Source organism: Ovis aries, chromosome 6 (genome assembly GCF_016772045.2).
Source record: "Ovis aries strain OAR_USU_Benz2616 breed Rambouillet chromosome 6, ARS-UI_Ramb_v3.0, whole genome shotgun sequence".
Taxonomy (NCBI): domain Eukaryota; kingdom Metazoa; phylum Chordata; class Mammalia; order Artiodactyla; family Bovidae; genus Ovis; species Ovis aries.
The window spans coordinates 30,463,980-30,485,105 of record NC_056059.1 but is presented as its reverse complement, the minus strand read 5'-3'; the positions used below and the strand labels follow the sequence as shown (position 1 = coordinate 30,485,105).

General features: G+C 38.0%; 1 protein-coding gene across 3 annotated transcripts in view; it reads left to right on the top strand.

Annotated features, from left to right (window-relative positions):
- Window positions 1-2,520: 2,520 nt before the first annotated feature.
- The window catches only part of BMPR1B (bone morphogenetic protein receptor type 1B), a 454,039-nt gene continuing 435,433 nt past the window's right edge, over window positions 2,521-21,126 (top strand). For all 3 annotated transcript variants that reach the window (XM_060416665.1, XM_042251058.2, XM_060416664.1), the window contains exon 1: window positions 2,521-2,665. The gene's annotated coding sequence lies outside the window, so the exon portion shown is untranslated. The remainder of the gene's footprint in view (window positions 2,666-21,126) is intronic.

Here is a 21,126-nt window from a genome sequence, read left to right as displayed (position 1 = left end):
TGGCATATCTGACCAGGTCATTCCTGAACACTGAGGTTTATCTCTTGTACCTTCTCCTCATAACTTGCAGCACTGAGCTACCAGCTGTTCCCTAAGTATACTATGCTTTTTCATTCTGTTCCCTTTACTTAGAATGCTTATTCTCTTTCTAACCGCTTTCTGGTCTCTGAAGATCCTTCAGGGACCTGATAAAATGTGGCTGTTCTGTGCAGTTTTTCCGGCCATTCCCAAGCAGAATAGTTCCTTTTTCTGTGTTCCAATCGATGTACATTCATATACTAATTACTGTATTTCTCTTAGACTATTCTAATTTAAAAAATATGTATGTATGTATGTTGTCTCTTACAGGTTTCAAGAAGGGACAGACAGAATTTAAAATCTGAGACACCAGTACATGGCATACCATGGGTACTCAGTGAAAGTAGATTGTTGAGTAGCTTATACCCCAGATTCCTCATCCCTGCCTATTGAAATACTACCTTCCAAGGTGTACTGCAGTTTCCTTGACTGTCCTCTCTGATTCTTTCTCACCTAGAGTGCTTTTTAAAATTTTTAAAAATTTCTTCATTCCTCTGATTTGGAATTTTAAAAATATGTTATTTACTATGTCTTCCCTACTCAGAGATGCTTATACTCTTTGTATTAGTGTGTTACGTCCAGTATACTGATGCTTACAAGGATATTTGCTGAATAGATTTGTCAGTTCTTAGCACAGCTTCTGAAAAGCTGTACTGCAACCCACACACTCTCTGCTCCAAAACTTCTTTAATGTCTCATTTATTTCACAGTAGTTTGTGAGGATTGAAACTCTAAGAGGAAAAAATAGTCAAATTAAAGTTACCAGTAATTCACACAGTAGAGGGGATCGATTCAATCAGATTTATTTCCTCTTTAAACCTAGTTAATGTCAGAAGATGGAGATGATAAGAAATTAGAGGACACTGAGGAAGGTAATTTAGGAGCACAGAGAATTTGGTAAGGGTAAAATATGTAGATTCTACCTTGGGATTTTGGGGAGAGTAAGATGATTACTTGTACTAAGGGCTAGAATGTAGGTTGCGTAAGAGGGGTGAGATGGTGCCAATGACAAATGTTTTGGAAAATTTCTAGTGTTATACTAAACAGAACTTGCCTTTCAGTCTGGCATCGAGAAACCAGAACGCAGGTTAGTCCTGATAATATCATGGTCCAGATATGTACTGGGGGCAAATAGACTTCTGTGGGGACATTAACATGTCTTTGGGGAAAATATGCCTACATTTTACAGGCTCATCAGTACATGCCTGGATGACCACCTGCTCTTGAGTGGGAGCTGCATAAAATGTATTTATATATAGTTGAATTTCTTGTAAGCTCAAAGGATTGTATTTAATGTTTAGCTTAAAATCATTAAGTGGGAATAATTTAAGAAAAGGGAGGAGGTGAAAAGAAAATGGTAGGCTAAGAATTAGACAATAGAGACAGATATGAAAAAAGTTGGAAAACTACATCAGAGTGAAATGGTATTAAACGATTTGAATCACACACTTGGTGCCTAGAGAGGGTTTATCAATATATATGGAAGATGGAAAAATTTTACAAAAGGAGGACATTAATTCTGGAGGGTAAATAACTGAAAGGCACCGGGAGGAAAAAAGTATTTGGAAGTTATTAGATGTCTCCTTGGAAAATACTGTGGACAAAATAGCTGATTTTAAAAAGCTAACTCTTATCCCCAAGTTTCCTGAAAGACTAGCTTAATTTATATTTATATTTACCTCCTTAGAAAATATTTCAACACTTAAAGATTTAGCAAGGAAATCACAAAGTAAAGAAATTACATACTTTCCTGAAATAAACATGCTGATTGTAAAATTTCATCAAATACAAATGGAAGATGTTTCCTTGTTCTTTTTTTGTGTGTGTGAGAATCTCAAAATATTTGAAGAAAGGAAATGTTTCTTTTCCCTAGGAGGCCCACCTGTTTCAGGGTTCTTACACTCCTCGTCCAAAACTGCAGGCATAATTTGCCGTCTAAGTGTATTTTTTACGAGGTGTGTTAAAGTTTTTATCAACTTCTCCAAAGTGTCAATGGCCTTGATGAGTTTCAGTCCACTGCGCTAGATAGTTTTGGGAGCCCCTTCCAAGCTCTCAGTGTACAGTAATCCCATCTTTGTTCCTCAAACCTCTTTATTTTTTGAAACCCCTTCTTACACATGACCGAGAAAGCATCTGTGATTGAAACTGAGGTGAGGCTCTAAGAGGCAGACCGAGCTGGGAAGTGCCCCGCCTCGATTCAGGGGATGCGGGGCGGTAGAAGGGCGGGAGGCAGCCGGCTCCCCAAGTCCGCTCGCCCTTCCAGACACAGGCGGCGGCGCTGGGGCAGCTCCAAGTGCGTCGAGAAGAGTAATCCCTCCGCTAAGTACTTGGCTCTCAGGCTCCAATCACTAGTGGGAGCTGGAGAGGGCAAGTGAAAAAAAAAAAAATTCCAGAGGCAGCAGAGGAGCTAGAGGGAAAAAAAAAAAGTCCCGCGGCGGCGGCAGAGCGGCAGAGCGGCCAGAAGTTGACGGCGCGACCGTGCGCGGGGCGCGGAGTGGGCGCGGGCCTGCGGGGCGCCGGGACGGGCGGGGACCCGGGACGGCGCGGCGGCGGCGCCGAGGACGCCGGTGCCGGGGCGCGGCGGCGGGTAAGGCGCGCGCGGGCAGAGGGCTGGAGGGCGGGCGCCCGGCTCGCGTGCGCGGGGCCGTGGAGCCGAGCCGGCGGGATCAGGCGGGCTGAAGGCGGTGCGGGACGGGCCGCACCCGGGCGCAGGGCTGGGCGGGCTCGCCGACGAGGGGAGAGCGAGCCGCACGCCGTGGGGGCGGCGGCCGCCCAGGGGGCTTTGTGCGCCGGCGGCTCTGCCGGGATCCCCGGCCCCAGTGCCTCAGTCCGGGGGCAGAGGCGGCTGCGGGTGGGACACGTGCTCGGGGTCGGGAAGGAGGGACGCACCGAGGCGGGGAGTCGGGACCCGTGCGCCCAGGGAGCGGAGGGATGGGGGGCGTGAGGGCAACCCGGGAGTCGGGGAGACCGGAGGAACCTAGCCGCCGCTGGAGGCGCCGAGCCCGCCGAGACTGGACTTGGGGGCCCCAGCTCCGTGTGGAGCCACCTGCCCCGGCTGCCTCCCGAGACCCAGCCTGCGGCGGGAGAAAGTGCGCAGCGGGCCGGTCCTTTCGCTGGACCTGGCGACACTGCCTCTGGTGCCCCTCTTCCTGTCTGTCGCTCTCTCTCACAAGTTCTCAATGTTTCTCTGCCTTCTTCCTTCCATTCTCTGTTTCTTTCTTCCTCTCCCCACCCACACTCTCTCTTTCCCCCAGTTTCTTTCTTGTCCTCGTCTTTTCTGTTTCTCAGTGTGCCCCTCCCTATCGCTTTATCTTCCACCCAGCCTCCCACACTTTCGTCTCTCTCATTTAGAGGCTGACTTTCTGCCCTTGTCTCACTCTCTCCTCTCCGCACCCATCCATCTACTGGTCCGTTTCTATCAGGGCTCCGTATTTCTCAGTCCCTTGCGGTGTTAGGATTATTTGACACTAGAGAAGATCCTCTGGAAGTTCTGTGTGTGATGCCTTATTCCTTTTGAGCCGTACCTCTTCATCTGGGTCTTGGACCCTTCGAATTTGTTCTCCATGGAATGAGAACACTGGTTTCCTTGAGTTATTAGGAATTGTTCTTAGTTTCCTTTTCACCAAGGTGAGGTCAGTAACAGAGAAGCCACAAAGGTACCAATGAAGCAAAACAGGATAGAGCTGCTTACTGCCCCTGACATATAAAGAGAATGTATCAGATGTAGCCACAGCAAAGCAGATCCACCTGAGAAAAGGCTCCTAGATTCTGGAAAGAAACACAAGAGGCTCCATCAGTAATGAGAGGAGTTAGCTAACAAGTATTTGAAAATAATTTGAAAGAGCGCTTAAGGAAATTTCTCCCTCTCCTAAATTGTTGCCAACTAATAACTGTTTTTCTTACATACTTTTTTTAGGATCCTAGTGACAGCTCTCCTAATTATTGTTTTGGGAAAATCATGGGAAATGTCCTGTGTCAACTGAGACATTTGTCTTTAAGAAAATATTCAGTCTTTGTACTCTTATACCTCTTTACACTCTAGTGATCAAGAAGAATTATTTCTAACTGCAAAGAAAATAGAAAAGGATTTGTCAGTCATTTTAAAACACGAGACATTCCAGAGATCAATAATTTCTTTGGAAAACTTTCACTACAAGGATGTTTTGAAGGATATTACATCTTAGTGAAATATGCAAGTTATTACACACTTAGATCATTGTATGATGCAAAAAAAAAAAAAGATTGCGTGCTATAAGCAAATCATAGCAGTGATGGTTTTTTTTTTTTTTATGGGAAACATAGCTGGAAATTAATTGCTCTGATTTTCACTGTTTTCTTTAGTCATGCATAATGTACCTTTGTTTTTAGCAAAATATGGCCTAGGGCTACAAAACTTGATACAGTGTGTTACTTGTCCAATCTGAATTACCATTTAGAAAAACCACCTTTTCCTTTTGGTCACAAGATATGAGTTGATACGATCTCATTACTCATGTGCTGGGGTCTGTTGATGAATTTTAATGGCACTGACTTGTGATTTTAAATCAAAATGTTAGTTTTTGGTGAGTTAAAGTCTTGATTTATGTCATGTTAGTGAATCATCACTATTTATAGGGGCTTTGCCACCTTGTCTGCCAGGTGCTACACAGCGTTTAGCCTGGGCAGGGTTGTCTGAAATTGCCTGTTAGATTTGTGTTCCTGAGTGACGTGCTGCCTCTACTCATGGTGTGTTCATATTTGCCCTTCAGAATGTTCTAGTTGTTAACGATTTATCAAAAAGAAATTGACTTTTTTCTTCATAAACTTTGAAAACTGAGATGGCCTGATAACTTATTTTTGCTACAGTAAATACTGATTGTATTATTTACTTAAAAGAATAAGGCAGTTTAAAATGTAATTTTTTTGGGGGGGGATACGTATAGTGCCCTTCACTTTTCCTCAGCACTCATACTTATCATTTAAATCTAAAGTCAGTTTTCATCTACTCCAACCTAGCACAGCCTTCCCTAATGTTTTTAAGCCACCTTATCTCTGCCTCTCTGAGATGGGATATGGTCCTTTTCTTAGTTTCTCTGGGTTTCAGATGGCCCAGCACAGTACCTGCCACATGACACTCAAAAAATCCTTCAAGAATGATTTATTCTCTTCCAATTTGTCTCTAACTTATGATGCTTATATTTTGTAGATGCGGTAGCTCCAGGAAAATACGTTAGCATGGTATAATAGAGCATAGACTGAGTGTTGAAAGAGTCAAGAGCATCTCATCACACATTAATATTAACGTTGAAGCAGACAAGGCCCAAACAGTTTGAAAACCATGCTCAGAACTAGACAGTGAAGTCACGTGGGCCATAGAACTGAGACCTTACATTCACTGTGCCACAGTTGTTTTTTTTTTTTTTTTTTTTACTGAACTCATGCCTGGCTTCTTCCACTTAAAATGAGTATATCTGTCTGTCATTAGAAGCAAACAGTTACTTAAACTCTGAAGATTCTTTCTCAGGCAAACCAATAAGAGTCATGTCTGAAATGTATCAATTTGCAATAACTTACAATCATATTCCACATATGCATGAATGTAATATCTTGTAGAAAGTTGCGTAAGTGCTCTTAGGTGTTAAGCATTATTTTGGGTGCTGTGTCAGCTAGTGCAGACTGATTATTTCTACCTGCAAAGAAGATTTAAGCTCTCTGGACTTAAAGTGTCTCCTCTGTAACTTCCAGTGTGTATGTTGAAGAGGGCTGGGGAGAAAAGAAAGGAAGTTTGGACCAGATTAAGGGCTCTTTTTGAAGTCTCTTCAGAGACCACCAGTTGAACTCCCAGAACAACTGCAGATTCATCTGTTTTACATATCAGACTTCTCTGTGAGCTTTTGTTTGAAAGAAGACTAACACAGTTTAAAAAAAAATCTTGAAGACCGCTTCACTTGATGTTTTCCAATCTTCCTTCCAGTTCTTGAATTTAATGATCAAGATCATTTCTGGGTTTTAATTCTGGGTATCTGAAGGATGATTGATAAAAGTGTTAAGAGTAGAAGGAGAAACTGCGTTTGCCCAAAGGACACTAATTTCAGGTTTCCATGTGCCAAATGTGATGTGATGGCAGAAATTGAAGTAGAAGTGTTGCAGTATATAGAGGCAGGCCAGAATTCAGGGAGAGGAAGGGGCCAGAGCTAGACAGAGAGATTTAAAAGTCACTCACACGGAATTAATAATTAAAATTAAGGAAAATGGAAACTTTTCAGAGGTAGTCTGGAGAGAAAAATGAAGATTTGGAGTGGAAAAGAGGGACATTTTATATTACTTCTGATTATTTTTAAAGCTCATCTTTAGTATTAAGAGAAAAAAGCCCTTTGCTGTCCACCTGAAACTATCACAACATTGTTAATTGGCTATACTCCAATATAAAATAAAAATTAAAAAGGTAATTCCTGGTTTACATTCAGCAGTAATCTGTTTTCATGAATTTTAGAACATCCACATATATGCTAATTATCTTAATTACATTCATTTTTACTCAAATGTTTGTGCCTGTCATTGTTGTGTACTTCAGGACATTGCAGCCGAAAGAGGCATAAGACCCTTGCTGTCACTGAACTCTCATTGTAGAGAGTGAAAACAATGAATTATAAACAAGCACAAAAGATAACTTTCAGTGGTGTAAATTGCCATTATGAAAATAAGGCAGGGTAATATGATAGTTTAGTGACCGGGGCTGCTTCGTGTGAGGTGGTCAAGGAAGGCCTCTTTAAGGATGTTTCTGAACAGGAAAGAGCCAGCGCAGTGAAGATCTGGGAGAACTTCTGTCAGTGAACTTCTGGGCATCATAAGACTTTCACTATAGCAGCAGCAGGCTGGGCACCCTGGCAGGCAGGGGAAATGGTAGAAATGAGGTCAGAGAGATTGCCAGGCTGGTGTTAGAAAGTATGCATTTTATTCAAAGTACATTTTATTGACCTACCCAGGAGGGTTTTAAACAGAATTGAATGAATGTGACTTAGCATGTCTGTCTGTAGTGTGAGCAAGCATATCTGAAGATGATGCAGAGAGCTGTGAGAAAGATCTGGCTGAGTTTGGTGGTTTGGCCAAGGGTGGAACCCTGAGAGATTGGTCAGACATTGTTCTTATCACTGAGTAAGAGTCTCTGGGTTGAATCATGAGTCATAATGTGTGGTCTCCATCCACTCATCACTCTCCCGCCCCCACTGTTGATCTATACTGCAGCAGTCCACTGGTTCAGTAGTTGCATTTTCTTTGAAATTGCAGACCTCAGCACCTCACAGTTCCCATATGTCACCTCTTTGAAAAATGTTAGTTGCTCAGTCATATCTGACTCTGCGACTCCATGACCCCCAGGCTTCTCTGCCCATGGGATTCTCCAGGCAAGAATACTGGAGTGGGTTGCCATTCCCTTCTCCAGGAGATCTTCCCAACCCAGGGATTGAACCCAAGTCTCCCACATTGCGGGCAGTTTCTTTACCATCTGAGCCACCAGGGAAACTTCATGTCTCCTCTTTATCTTCCTTCAAATATGTCTTGGGCTGGAAGCAAGCTTCTTGACTCCAAGGCTGCAGAATGCCTTGGGAGGTGTCGTGGCGAGGTTCTTTCAGACTCAATGTGAGCCTTGGACTCTACCTGGGTTTGCTCGGCTAACCTCTCTTCACTTCAGTATACATTAAGTTTGTGTTCCAGTTACAAACGAAAGGAAGCAAGTTGGAATTTCTCTGATCATGTTAGTGTGTCATATTTTTCTACCCCTCAGCTTTGAAAACTTTGTCTGCTTCTTGAAAGACTTCACTGTGAAGTCCACATTTTAGATTTGGGTCTCACCTGTCATATCCCAGCCTTTGCAAAGAGCATACAGTAAACATTCAGTAAATATGTGTGGAATGCCGTTGCATGCAATCTACTAGAGATCCCTAGTTTTGATTCCCCTGACTTTATTTTTCCTGTCTTTCAACAAGTATATGGCTGCATGTGCCTTCAGCTTACAAGGTAATAAGTAGCAAGTTTGGAAATGATTTTTCTGCAGTTTGCATTTACTTATTGGCTGAAGGAAAAGAGATACAATCCAGTATATCTCTGTGTAAGATTTCTTGCCTGGCTGTCTTAAGATAAACATTTTAGTCATTTTTATAGCAGTTAGATAGATACGGGTTAAAACAAGTACAGACAAGTCTGTCATTCGTTAATTTGTTGATTTATGAATCTGAGGTGATTCCAAGGAGGTCTGTAATGATGGTGCCTTTGTCTAAATTAATCTCTTAATAGAAATCAGTGAGTTTTATCTAACTAAAAGAGTTTACAACCATCTGTAAAAGGTATTAAATTATCATCAGTTTCTTTTCTGGAAACAAGCTACTGTTCTGCTGTTGTCCAATAAGCATTTAGCCACACTGGTACACATAACGGGGGATTATCCCTAAATCCTTTTGTTAACAAGTGTGTTCTGCTCAGATGGGCTTACAGGCAAGTTGGTTGTTTGTATCTAGCAATTCTGCTTCACTGTTTCTTTAGATCCTTTTCAGTTAAGCTGTCTCTTCTGTATCTGAATGTTCTCTCTTCCTGTCTAACTTCATTTTGCTAAAACCTCTTGCTTTATACCCACTGGCTTCTGTGTGAAGTGCCTTCTGTCTGCCTCTCCAGGTCTGCTGTCAACCCCTGTACTTTATGTCCTCTGTCCAGGATGATACCTGGCTGGACTGCGTTAATTTCCAGATGGCTTATGTCACTGGGGACCTCCGGAGATGGATTAGAGGGACAAGGGTAGAGAAACGGGTATTGATTCTTTGGTTTGCTCCAAGTTGATGGATCAGCTTGGGCTGCTTGTGTCCCTGCTCATGCTGTCACTTCTGCTCTTCAGCTAGTCTTGTGTGTCAGTATCTTCCTCAGGACTCCAGTAATCTCTGGAGTTAGCTCCCCTGATTTATTGCACTATCCTTCAGGTTCTTTTACACTGCACCTATACCTTATTAAATTGTTTGCAAATAAATCCTCTTCAAGTTTTCAGAAATTTGTAATGATTAAGGTCCTGTTTTCTGTCGATTTAGCTTCTGAAAAGCTGCCTCCTTTTCGGAGCCTTCTTCAATTGATAAGAGCAGTCAACTCCCCTTACCTTGTTGGACACCTGCTTCCCACCAAATTTACTTGCTTCTTCTATCTATGCAACAGTGGCACAGAAAACTTACACTGTTCTTAAATAAATACTTTTCTCTCAACCAGTTTATTGGCTTCACTTCTTTGCTTTATAGTCTGTAAATTTTCACATAGGTGCTTTGGTTTCACTCACTCTTTTATTCATTTATTAACATGGTACATACTTAAGAGTTGCTACTTAGAACAATGCACTGTGCTCAGCGTAGGTACAAAAAGGCAGATGTTTGTCTTGGGTTGAAGACTGGGGAGGAGTCAAGAAGTAAAAAACTAAACATTATATTTATGAATCAAGTTTGTAATTTATTCAGTGACCACAGAGAGGGAAAACAGTCTAACCAAATTTCTCTTGTTTAGCAATTCTTAAAATTTTTAGGTCGAACACCATGGCAAGTTATTTCTATCTCATCACGTATTCAGTGAGAAATTGGAGTTCGAAGCATTGTGAGTTTATCCAGCTAATTCAGATACACAGTTTACATATACTAGTGTATTTTAGTTGATTGCATTGTTTTCATGATATGTTCCAATGGAACAGAGGTTTTTTGGATGTCAGGTTGTATAGCTCAAGAAGGGTCGCGTGGGTGGCAGCCTAGCCTACTGCTGAACTGTGAGTACTCTGGAGTTTGCCTTTTTCTGTCACTTAATAGATGTGTGGCCTTGAACAAGTTGCTGAACCTTTTGTGTTTCAGCTTCATCATCTGTAAGATGGAAATGGCAATAATAGTGATTATGTCCTCGGTTTGAGGATTAGAATAGTGAATATTTGTATAGTGTTTAGAACAATGTCAGGTACATAATAAACACCACAGAGGCATTCAATAAGTAAATAAATGATCAGAGAAGTCTGGGAGTTGCTGATATGTTTAAACTGAAGCCTTGTGTGAGCCTTAATTATGCTAATATGCACGGCGACCATCCCCACAAGGGGTGTTTTGACCTTGGGGCTTATATTTTTCCCTGCATATATCACTGGACGAATGTTCCTCAGAACAAACTTTTGGAAAAATTGATACAAATAATTGGCTAAATATTTCACCAATCTGTTGTGTCCTGAGAGATGAGACTTGTTCCTCTACCTGTCAGACTTGTTATAGAGTGGGAATCCAGTTCTTGTTCCCCTCCCTTTCCCCCTTTTTCTTTTTGAAGGTAAAATGAATGTTTTTCTTCATTACCGAGATAAAGACTTTCTGCTTGTATAGATAGACGTAAGTATACTCAGGGCCTCTGGGGCTCACAGAGCCAAGGTTTACAGTCTTCTAAAAATCTACTAATTGTTTTATTTTTCTAATAAAGAATGCATATTCCTTGAAGTGAACTTGGGAAGTACAGAGAATTCTAACAGTTAAAACCACTCTTTTCTACCACACAGATAGCTTATTAACTTTTGGGGTCTTTTTTTCTTTTCTTTATATGATTAAGAGTATAGTATAATATGATTTTGTGTCTTGCCTTTCTTTTTCACTTTACTTTATGTATTATTCTCAATCCCAGACTCGTAATGACTTCTGGCCTTCAGATGATTGGTAATCTACATCTCAAAAGAGCTTCCTTCCTTACCTCCCCAGATCTGTGGGCAGAGACAATATGAAAATAAAATGGTGTATCTAGAACGAGCTTCTCATTTTAAGTATTCTCGGAAATTGGAACCACCTGGTAAGCAGCTGGCAGTTCTGTTTAAGAGACCTGGAGTAGGTGACCTCAGGTTGCTTCATTTATGAGTCATTCCAGTATTCTAGCCGGCAGCCAGATGGACGCACCAGAACCCATGACCAGTCTGCTTTGGAGGCAGTACTTAGTCATCCTGAGTGCCTGAGTGAACTTATATAATGTTGAGATTAACTCGGAAAAGTTATGCAGGGAAACCTGAATTATTCTGGGATAAATTTAACCGTTACTCAATTTTTAAATGATGCTGTCTTCCTTCCATTGCATGTTTGAGTTGTAGGATTCTAATAATATACTAATGTGTGGTTCTCTATTTTATCTTGTCTTGTAATTTTATAGTTTAAGTGAGAAACAATGTTGCATCTGTATGTCAGTACATAGTGTAAAGATGTAAAAAATACTAAATGTTGTAAGTTTTACTCTGTATACTTTATAAGTGAGGGATGCTGTTGTGGTTAAAATATGTCTGTTCAGTAAGTCCTTTTCCATTCAAAATATTTCAACAGTTTTGAATCTTTATCTCAAGATTAAATCAATCATGCTTTTAAACACTTATCTTTAACATCTGTAGCAAATGAAAATGTTTAAATTCTTTCTGAAGAAGAAAATCATGCTATACTGTTTAATTGAATTAAATTAGCTTTTCATGGAAATTTACCTAGGAGCTGTTTCTGGAACCAATTTGGAAAATGATCTTTGTGTTCTGTGGCATTTATGTTTGATTATATTTTTTTTAGTAATTCTCCGTGGATGTGATTCACTCCTTGCTTCAGTCATCAAACTTTTCCAATTTTTGTAGGCAAATTAGGCATTTCCTACTCCATAATTATGCATATTTGTGGAATAATGTATGCTTGCTTGTTCAGTAAAGACTATGTAAGCAATTCCTAATCATCTAACTTAAAATTATCTAAATTTTTAAAATCATTTTTAGCATTCCATAGAGTATGTTAAAGCTGAGATAAAACAGTCATATATAAATTAACTTCTTCCAAATATGTCTTCCAGTTTGTCTTGACACCTTTTACTAAGAAAAGCAGGTGTTATTGTTTCTGAAAATAGAAAATCTAAAACTTCTTATAAATACATTGCCTTGAAACAGTCTGTACTTTAAGCACATCAAAGATGTGCCTACATTTTCTGCATTCTCTTAGATTGTTACTTCACAGAGTCATGAAGAATTTGAAAATTGCTCAGAAAAACTGAAGTTTCAGATTCTTCTAACTGTAAAATTTATCCTTTGGCATCAAGAGCGTGGTGGTGTGTTTTATATTCTTGAACCAGGACTATGATGTAATACCTTCATTTCTTGAATATTTCCTGCTTAGCAGTTTAAAGATATTTAAAGCATATTTAATTTAAAACAAAACAAAACAAAAACAACAGCAAAAAGCCTTTGCCACCATCTGCAATGATCTGTGTGTTGGAATCACAGCTCTTCGTCTCCTCAGGTCTGTGAGTACACCATTGCTCATTTCTGTCCTCTTGTACTCTCCACCATCCCAGTCATGCCTCCCCTCTTTACTTTTTCTCAGTTTTGCACTTGATTTGAAAACACTGTTTTCTCTACTTTTCCTGAGCCAGAGGGGATTAAAACATTCTCATTTCTATGATCCTTAATTTCCATGGAGTATTTTCATGCCCCTTCCTGACTATTCTATCCTCTGACTGATTGGAGTTTTGACTGAGTTAGTATAATTGGAATGATGACTTGGTATTCTGTAGACATAATCTTAAAATACTTTAATAATATTATGGAAATGATAGTAATAGCAAGATGAATTTTTATTTTATGAAATTACTTATGTAATTTCACTCATACTATTTTTATGAAATGACCATGCTTGAAACATTTAAAGAAATGGATTCTAATGGCTAAAGTTAAAAATGGCACAAACATATGAAATGTATTGCTAGATATGACTTGAATCTAGACAGTTTTCATTCCTTTATGCATTTCTATGATATAATGCACTTATAGATGTTTGTGTAGGTTTTTATCAGATACTGTCTGGCTCCTCTTTTATTTGAGATTTTATGTATTTATAATTGTGGTTTGAAAGGTGTTATTAAGCATTCTTAGATGTTTTTCTAATAACTTACTAGCATGCAGCTGACTTACCATGAGACCACAGATTTCTTTTTTGGCTCATTTCTTCTAAACCTGGAAGGTATAATGCAGTTTAACAATAATATTTTACATCTTCAGTTTGTGAATAATGTCTTTCTTACGAATGGAATTGTTAAATATTTATTCAATATGAATAAACTTCATGCCATATGTGTCAGAGATAACCTGAGTCTTACTCTAAGGGGAAAGATGTTTAAAATCATGGATGATACACTATCAAAAAATAAACACAGAGCATAAACAGAAGTAACATGGGAAAGACAGGATGAAAAGTCGATGAGTACATCAGTGAGGTGCCACGGTGAGTGAGTCTATTATTCTGTCTTTAGGCAATGCCACTGGGGACTGTGTTAGGGAAGGTGTGACTGGTATTCCATTATTTCACTTTTAAAATTTTGTATTATATCAGAAATCTTAGTTTTCCTCAAGACACACCAGTGCTCTCTTTTTGGAACTTCTGAGAATTTTTCAGTTTAACTCCTTGACTTTATATTTGAGTTCTAGTTGAATTGACAGCTGCAGTTCTTTAGCCCTGTATATCTTGTCCATATTCTCTGTCGTTATACAGAGCCTGTTGAGTTTTGACATGTACACTGTTTCCTTGTAAGCATCACCTGTCCAGACTGAAAGAGTGCTCATCTATCTTATTTTTCTTCATGGGGCTGTCCTGTGGTCCACTTGATCATTTATTTTTATTCACTTGGATTTTCCTCCGTTTCTAGATCTTTATTTCCCCTTCTTTCTTTGTAAAATTAGAATTATAATTTTTCGTCCTTCAGTAGGTAGTGGAATGTTAGACTAGATCTGTGTGTAGTGTTTTAACTGTGGGTTTAAATTGGAGGGAAAAGCATGTTTTTTGTTCTTGAGTGATGTCAGGCCCATTGTTAGCTTTGTTGGCTGTGGGAACACAGTGACTTCTGTGCTCCAATTTATGCTATCTAAGGCCCATTTATCCTAAGAAGTACAGTCTCTATGCTTCCTCCCTTACATGTCTAACCCTATAGTTTTCCACTTTAAATCTTATTTGATGTCTTCCTCCTACTAACTCATAAAGTTTCAGAAACCTTGTAGGTTATCCCACTGACTTGGCATCTCACATACTGGAAAAACTTAGTATCTTTTGAAATCCTGGAAAATTTTATCTACATTTCCTCTCCTACATCATTTATGAAGATGTTGAATAAGACCACTTCTAGCACCTTCCCTATTTATAGTTTTCTTGCCAAAATAATGTCTTTTTTTTCTTTTTTACGGTCGTCTTTGTTTCTCCAGTTAAAAGTTCATCTATCCTATGATGACTCAGTTCTAATAACTTTTGTGGTAGTACCTTGTCAAGAGTTTTTTTTTTTTTTTTTAATAGGGCGGATTATATTCACTAGTTTCTCCCTTGGCATGATTAGCCCTAAAAAAAAGTCAAAGCTAGCTCCCCACCTCTTTACCATTGTTTGCTAAACTCTTTGGTTACCTTATGCTTCAGCATATATTGACCTCATAAATTTGCCAAATTGCCAAGGAATAATTATAACATTATATTGGGAGGATTTAAAGGGCTGAGGATAAAGGAGATGAAGTTTTAGCATTAATGTGGATGGCTGAAATACAGTTATATATAAGCAGGCAAAAGATAGAGGTTACTGTGTTTGAGTCGTTCCTATGTTCCAGGAAGTGAGCTAATAAATAAGCTCATCATGGTTAAGATAGTGATTGCCAGCTCCATTTTCCAGATGAAGGGACTTAAGACATAATGAGGTTCGGCAGTTGTTAGTGGGGGATTCTAATATAGGGCTGTCTGATTTTAAATCTGTACTTCAATATTGGAGGGCTCTTAGAGCCAGACATGTGTTAGTTATTGATGGTACAAAGATGAGCAGAGATAAGCCCATGTGGTCCAAGAGCTTCGAAAGACTCTTGGAAGAAGGAAGAGACTTGTGCACAGTTGTAAGAGAGAAAATTGCATGTGGAAGATGTTGTGAGCAAACTTAACACATTTTTACTTAAACTGACTTGCATTTGATCCACATTTTTCTGTGTTGTGCTTTTTTTTGTGTGAGGGAGGGGGGAGGGACATGAAATCATTAACATGGGTTAAATGTAGTGACATGTTTTAGTGGATTTTAGAAACCAAATAGCTCAGGTAGTTTGCTGAGAATATACAGATACAAATGATGAAAATTATTTAAAATTGATCAGTTTATCTGAAATGACATTAATAAACTTAAATTATTTTGAAAGAACCACCATAATATAAACCTAATAATAAACATTGGATTTGGGGACTTGGCAAAAATCTGCTTATTTGGAGGGACCAGAAAGTTTCCACTAAAAATACAATAAAAACCTTTGAGTAGAGTTTGATCTTGAAATCACTTTTTCTAACATTGAAATGGACTCTAGATCATCTGTAATAGGAATATCACATATATTTTGTCTCTATTTTTATTAGACTGTGTTGGAATGAAAATGAAATTAATACAGTGATTTTCAGAGAATCATAAAACCTCTTCTTTAAGTGTAATACCTTTATTTTTTGCATGTTTAAATGAAAGGGGTCTGCTGGCTGTGGCCATAAAGCTTAGCTGAGGTAGAGTTGTTAAAGAAATCTTTAGTTTCCAAAATAACTAATTGAAAAATATTTTACATGGAACAAAAGTGCTGTGGGGAAAGCAAACTTTAAAATGGATTTAGGCATTAAAAGTGAAATGGTAAATTTAAAAGTTAATATTATAAATATTATATATAAGTTAAGTCCTCACATTTTTGCTAGTCTGGTAATCACCATTTGATTTTCCAAAGGCATGTATAGGTCACAAAAACATTAAGTTATAGTATAATTTGTAACAAAGAGAAAGCTTCCTTAGTGACTCTTTATATTCCAAAATATAATTTTTCCATTATGGAAAATTATATCTATGTTGAACATAAATAATCAGATATTTGCTTCACTAATGATCCAGATTATTTTAAAATCATGTTACTGGATTTAACGATGCGACCTCTGTTCTGTGACCTTGTGTATTCTGGAGGCTTGTTATGCATGTCAAGGGTATTTCCTTTTATTTGTTTTAATTTTACCTGCCACTGAAATCATTGAATAACCCTTCATAATTTTATTATGAAACCATATAATAAGGAAGGACTAGTTGATTATTTTTTACTTTAACTTTCATAATCTCATATAGTTCAAATCGTCTTTGTGTTCTCATTTCTCAGGTCAGATAATTCATGTTTTGCAGTTTCTCATCACAGTAATGGATGAGATAGGGTAATATGTTTCAATACATTTATTATTATTTTAGCATTTTAATTCTGTTCTCTGTTTCAGGGGGAGAGAAGCAAGTAGTATTTTGAAAATAGCACACAATTGGGAGACAAGAAAGGCCATAATTAGTTTTGTAACCTGAGACTGATCAGTTAAATAAAAGATTGGCCAAGCTCTCTAAGGTCTTTCTGGCTTGAAATGCTATGATTCTATAACCCAGATGGGCAAATCTTATCATGGTTAATAATTACACTGTGACATTAGGTTTCTTAAGAGCAAGACACTGTAACTAATACCCTCTTTGTGTCTTTTTCTTTTCTTTAGGTGATTTTTGAAATTTCTGAGACAAAACAGTGTTCACAAAAGTTCTTTCCAAACCTAATCACCTTTGGTATTTTATAATTCTTCAAATGAGAGACTGATACTTATAAGTCATATAATTATACTGTGTACCATTTTATATACTTTTATAAATAAACCCTTGGAAAGTGAAAGTGAAGTCACTCAGTCGTGTCCGACTCTTTGCGACCCTATGGACTGTAGTCCACTAGGCTCCTCGGTCCATGGGATTTTCCAGGTATGAATACTGGAGTGGGTTGCCATATCCTTCTCCAGGGGATCTTCCCGACCCAGAGATTGAACCCAGGTCTCCCACATTGCAGGCAGACACTTTACCATCTGAGCCACCAGGGAAGCCCAAATAATTTTTGTTAATAGGAAGTGACTCTGCAATCAGTACTGTTGTAATACATTCTTTGAATTATTTTCTAAGAACTTTGAAGCAATTGTTGAAAATAGTTTTGTTCAGAAATCAGATTCAGTTTAAAAGTTGACTGTATTGGATTATGGGCTTTCCAGGTAGAGCTGTGGTAAAGGAGACACAGGTTCCGATCTCTGGGTCAGGAGGATCCCCTGGAGTAGGAAATGGCAACCAACTCCAGTATTCTTGTCTGGAAAATTCCATGAACAGAGGAACCTGGTGGGCTACAGTCCATGGTGTAGCAAAGAGTTGGACACAACTGAGCAATTAATTGGGCACACACACTTGTTCTGGCTCATAGTGGGTAATTTCACTAGAGATAAAATATGCAGAGAGAATAGCATTGAAACATGTATATTACCATATGTGGAATAGATCACTGGTCCAAGTTCAATGCATGAAACAGGGCACTCAAGGCCAGTGCACTGGGACAACCCTGAGGGATGGGATGGGGAGGGAGGTGGGAGGGGGGTTCAGGATGGGGGACACATGTTCACCCATGGCTGATTCATGTCAGTGTATGGCAAACCCACCACAATATTGTAAAGTAATTAGCCTCCAATTAAAATAAATAAATTGAAAAAAAGAAAAAAATATGCAGAACATCCCAGCAATATGATGAATTTGATTTGGTGATTATAACTTTTCACTGATAAGCGATTGTTTGTATGTGCCTTTTAGTTAACTGTTTCTGTAATGCTGCATACTAAGTAATCTCTTTTAGAGCCCTTTTAAATATAAAAACAGGACTGAACTGGGTTTAAGATGTTGTGCAGATAACCTGGTTCTCCTTATGGGAAGTTAATCCCCATACTATTCTTTCTAAAATATTCTTTCTTTATATTGTTCCAGGATTGGCTTAATATGCAGATGCCTTTAAATGTCTAGGCAACTTGATATATTTTTATTATTTTCAAGTTGATTAGTAATTTCCTTTTAAGAACTATAGTTTCATACAACAGTCATCTCTGTTATTTTTATATGTTTGAAGGTTTCAGTGATATATTCTAGATTATCCATAACAAGGTTTTAATCCCAGCCCACTTCTGTGCAACCTGTCTGTATAGTATGTCTGTATGTGTTGAAAGGGTCTATGCTAAAGAAAGATATACTTACCAAATAAAGTAAAATAGGATGAGGAAATTATGCTTACCCAGTAAAATAAGACAGAGGACGAGATGGTTGGATGGCCTCACTGACTCAATGGACATGAGTTTGAGCAAGCTCTGGGAGATGGTGAAGGACAGGGAAGCCTAGCATGCTGCAGTCCATGGGGCTGCAAAGAGTTAAACAGGACTGAGTGACTGAACAAAGTAAAATAAAATTGAAACAAATAATCACAGCCCCTAAAGTTCATCCTGGAGCATTTGCTGTTGATATAAAGCAGGAAGCCTCCATTGAAAACTGTAGAGTTGTCTGTTTTACATGAATTGTTTGCTCTTACGAGATAAGGGAAATAAGATAAGGAAAAAGTTGAAGTTCTTAAGTAATGCTGAAAATGTTTTGTCCATAGTGAATGCATTGGAATTCATGATGCTAAAATTCCTGAATCAAAAATGAGAAAGTGTGAAGCAGAGTAAGGGAAATTCCCTTTATGTGGACTCTTTATTGGAAGTTGGATTGAAAATGATAAAATAGTAAAAAATTACAGCTAACATATATCACTTTACATATGAATTTCTCACACTGATGCTGTTGTAGCATCTTTCCTTCTGGCAAACAGCTTCATTTTCAGAAGAGAGTCTATTAATACCATCTCCCTGGACTCATGTATGTACATTAATGCATAGAATTAATGTATTCTATTAATACATACCCCCTGGAAGTAACTTTCCTTCCATTACTTTGTACCCTCTTCTATTCTAAATATTCTGCACTGCATCAATTTGTAATTACTAGTTTCCTGGATTGTTAGTGTAATTAGCATCCTCACCAAAAGCTGCCTTGTTTCTCTATTTTCCTCATATTTCACAATATGGAATATAGCCCACAAAAGATGCTAGGTCAGTGTTGATTGATTGATTGCCTTTGCTACTTTGTTTTTTTATTTCCATGTAGTTATGGAAATTTTCCCTTTGAGAATATGTAAGGATCCTTAGGGTTTTTAAAAATTTACCATTTGTTTAATTTATAAATACATTCTAGGACATGAAATGGGAAAAAATTATCTTCCGTATTTTGACTAAAATCAACATAGATGCTCTGCAGTGGACTCTGCAGTCAGATACCAGGTTTGTATTCTGGCTGTTCCGTTCAGTGCTCTCATCTGTAACATGGGGATAGTAGGAGTAGGACTCGGTAGGGATGCTGTGGTAATTAAATGAAGTACCCAGAACTCTGCCTGGCATACAGTAGGTGTTCAATGAATGTTCAGTCTTGTCCTTTATTTTAGATGTCTTTAAGTGGTAGGCACTCAGCCTACTTTGGGAGGTACCTATATGAGACTCTTCTATGAAAATGGAATGAAGAATATTTACAGAATTAATAGATCAATTTTTAATTAAAAAAATTATTTATTTTGCTGCAGCACAACATTGTGGGATCTTAGTTCCCTGACCACGATTGGAACCTGTGCCCCATGCAGTGGAAGCACAGTCTTAACCACTGGACCACCAGGGAGGATCCTAATTGGTCAATTTTAATGAGAAACAATTTTCTTACAAAATGTTTCCAAATGCAGAACTTTAAGTCACAGATAACTCATTAAAATAAGTGCTTAGTTAGAAACAAGAAGCTCTTAGAAACAAAGTTATTTCCTTCCCTTTTTATTCAATTTGGGATACTTACATCTCTATTTCGAATGCTTCTAAAAAAGAAAAAGTCTGTATAATGAAATAAGGGGATAAATTGTATCCATTTATTAATTTGAGTGACATTTTCCCTTGGATGAACTATGAAAGTCTGGTTAAGTTTAGCGCTAATGGAGCTTGAAGAGATGTCAGTATTAAGCAAGTGTTTAGTTGCATGACCTGATCAGTTTACACTATTGCAGAACCTTAATTAAAGTTTTATTAAACTGTGTAAACTATGGTCCAGTTTGGATTTGAAAGTAGATAGACATCTGTTTCAAATATTATTACCACAGTTAGAAATTAATAGCTTTTTTCTGAAAGTCTCAAAGTTGCCCTTTTGAAACTGTTGTTTCTGTCTCCCCACCATTCTCTGTACTAAAATATTTTTTTGAGATATTAAGATTATTTTAAAAATCACATTGATAATCTATATAATATCTATACAACAGAAAAGCAGGGCAGTGTTTGGAAATACTTTATTGAACTAAAAAACAAGACTCCTCTGTTTTATGTTAAAAGCAAATTTCTGTAGTGATGCATCAGAGGCATTGAAGCCAGCTTTTTGATTGGGGACCTTTTATGCTTTCTCCCCTGCCCCCCATCTTTCTGTTTTTTCTTTATGAAATGAAGGCTAATTCTAGTTAAATTTGGTGTTTGGTGTCAGTTTGATCATTGACAGTAGCAAAGGTGCCCTATTTTTTTCCTTTGCCTCAGTGACGTTAGAAAATTCTTCAGCAAATGTACTTCTTCAGTTGGTTGTATATATGATTTCTCCTTCGTTCTGGAAAGGAGTCTTCATATCATTTCATTCAGAGTATTTAATGCTATCTAGATAAAAAACATCAGAATTTAAATTTTCTTTTAAACCTTGCTCACGTGATATGACAGAAAACAATGCTTGTGATATCTCTCAGTTAAGAATTCATTCATTTACTATATTGCTGTGTCTTGATTCTATAAGAACTTCTTATTAAATGAATGTGTGTTTAATAGAAACTTTAAAACATAGGAAGAGGTCAAAAAGAAAATTTCTCTACTTGGAGTCTGTTAATTGTTTTCATTTTGATATATTTACATCTCTCTTTATCATGTAAGTTTTAGATTTTAAAGAAGGGATATTGTCATTTTAACTTTATATTTTATTTTGCTTAAAATTATACTATGAATATTTTCTTATCTTTATGCTTCTAAATATTTTAATAACTAGAAAATACGAGTATTCCTTTTTAATATTTTCCCCATTTTTTATTATAAATAATACTGCAATGAGCATCTGTATGAATAG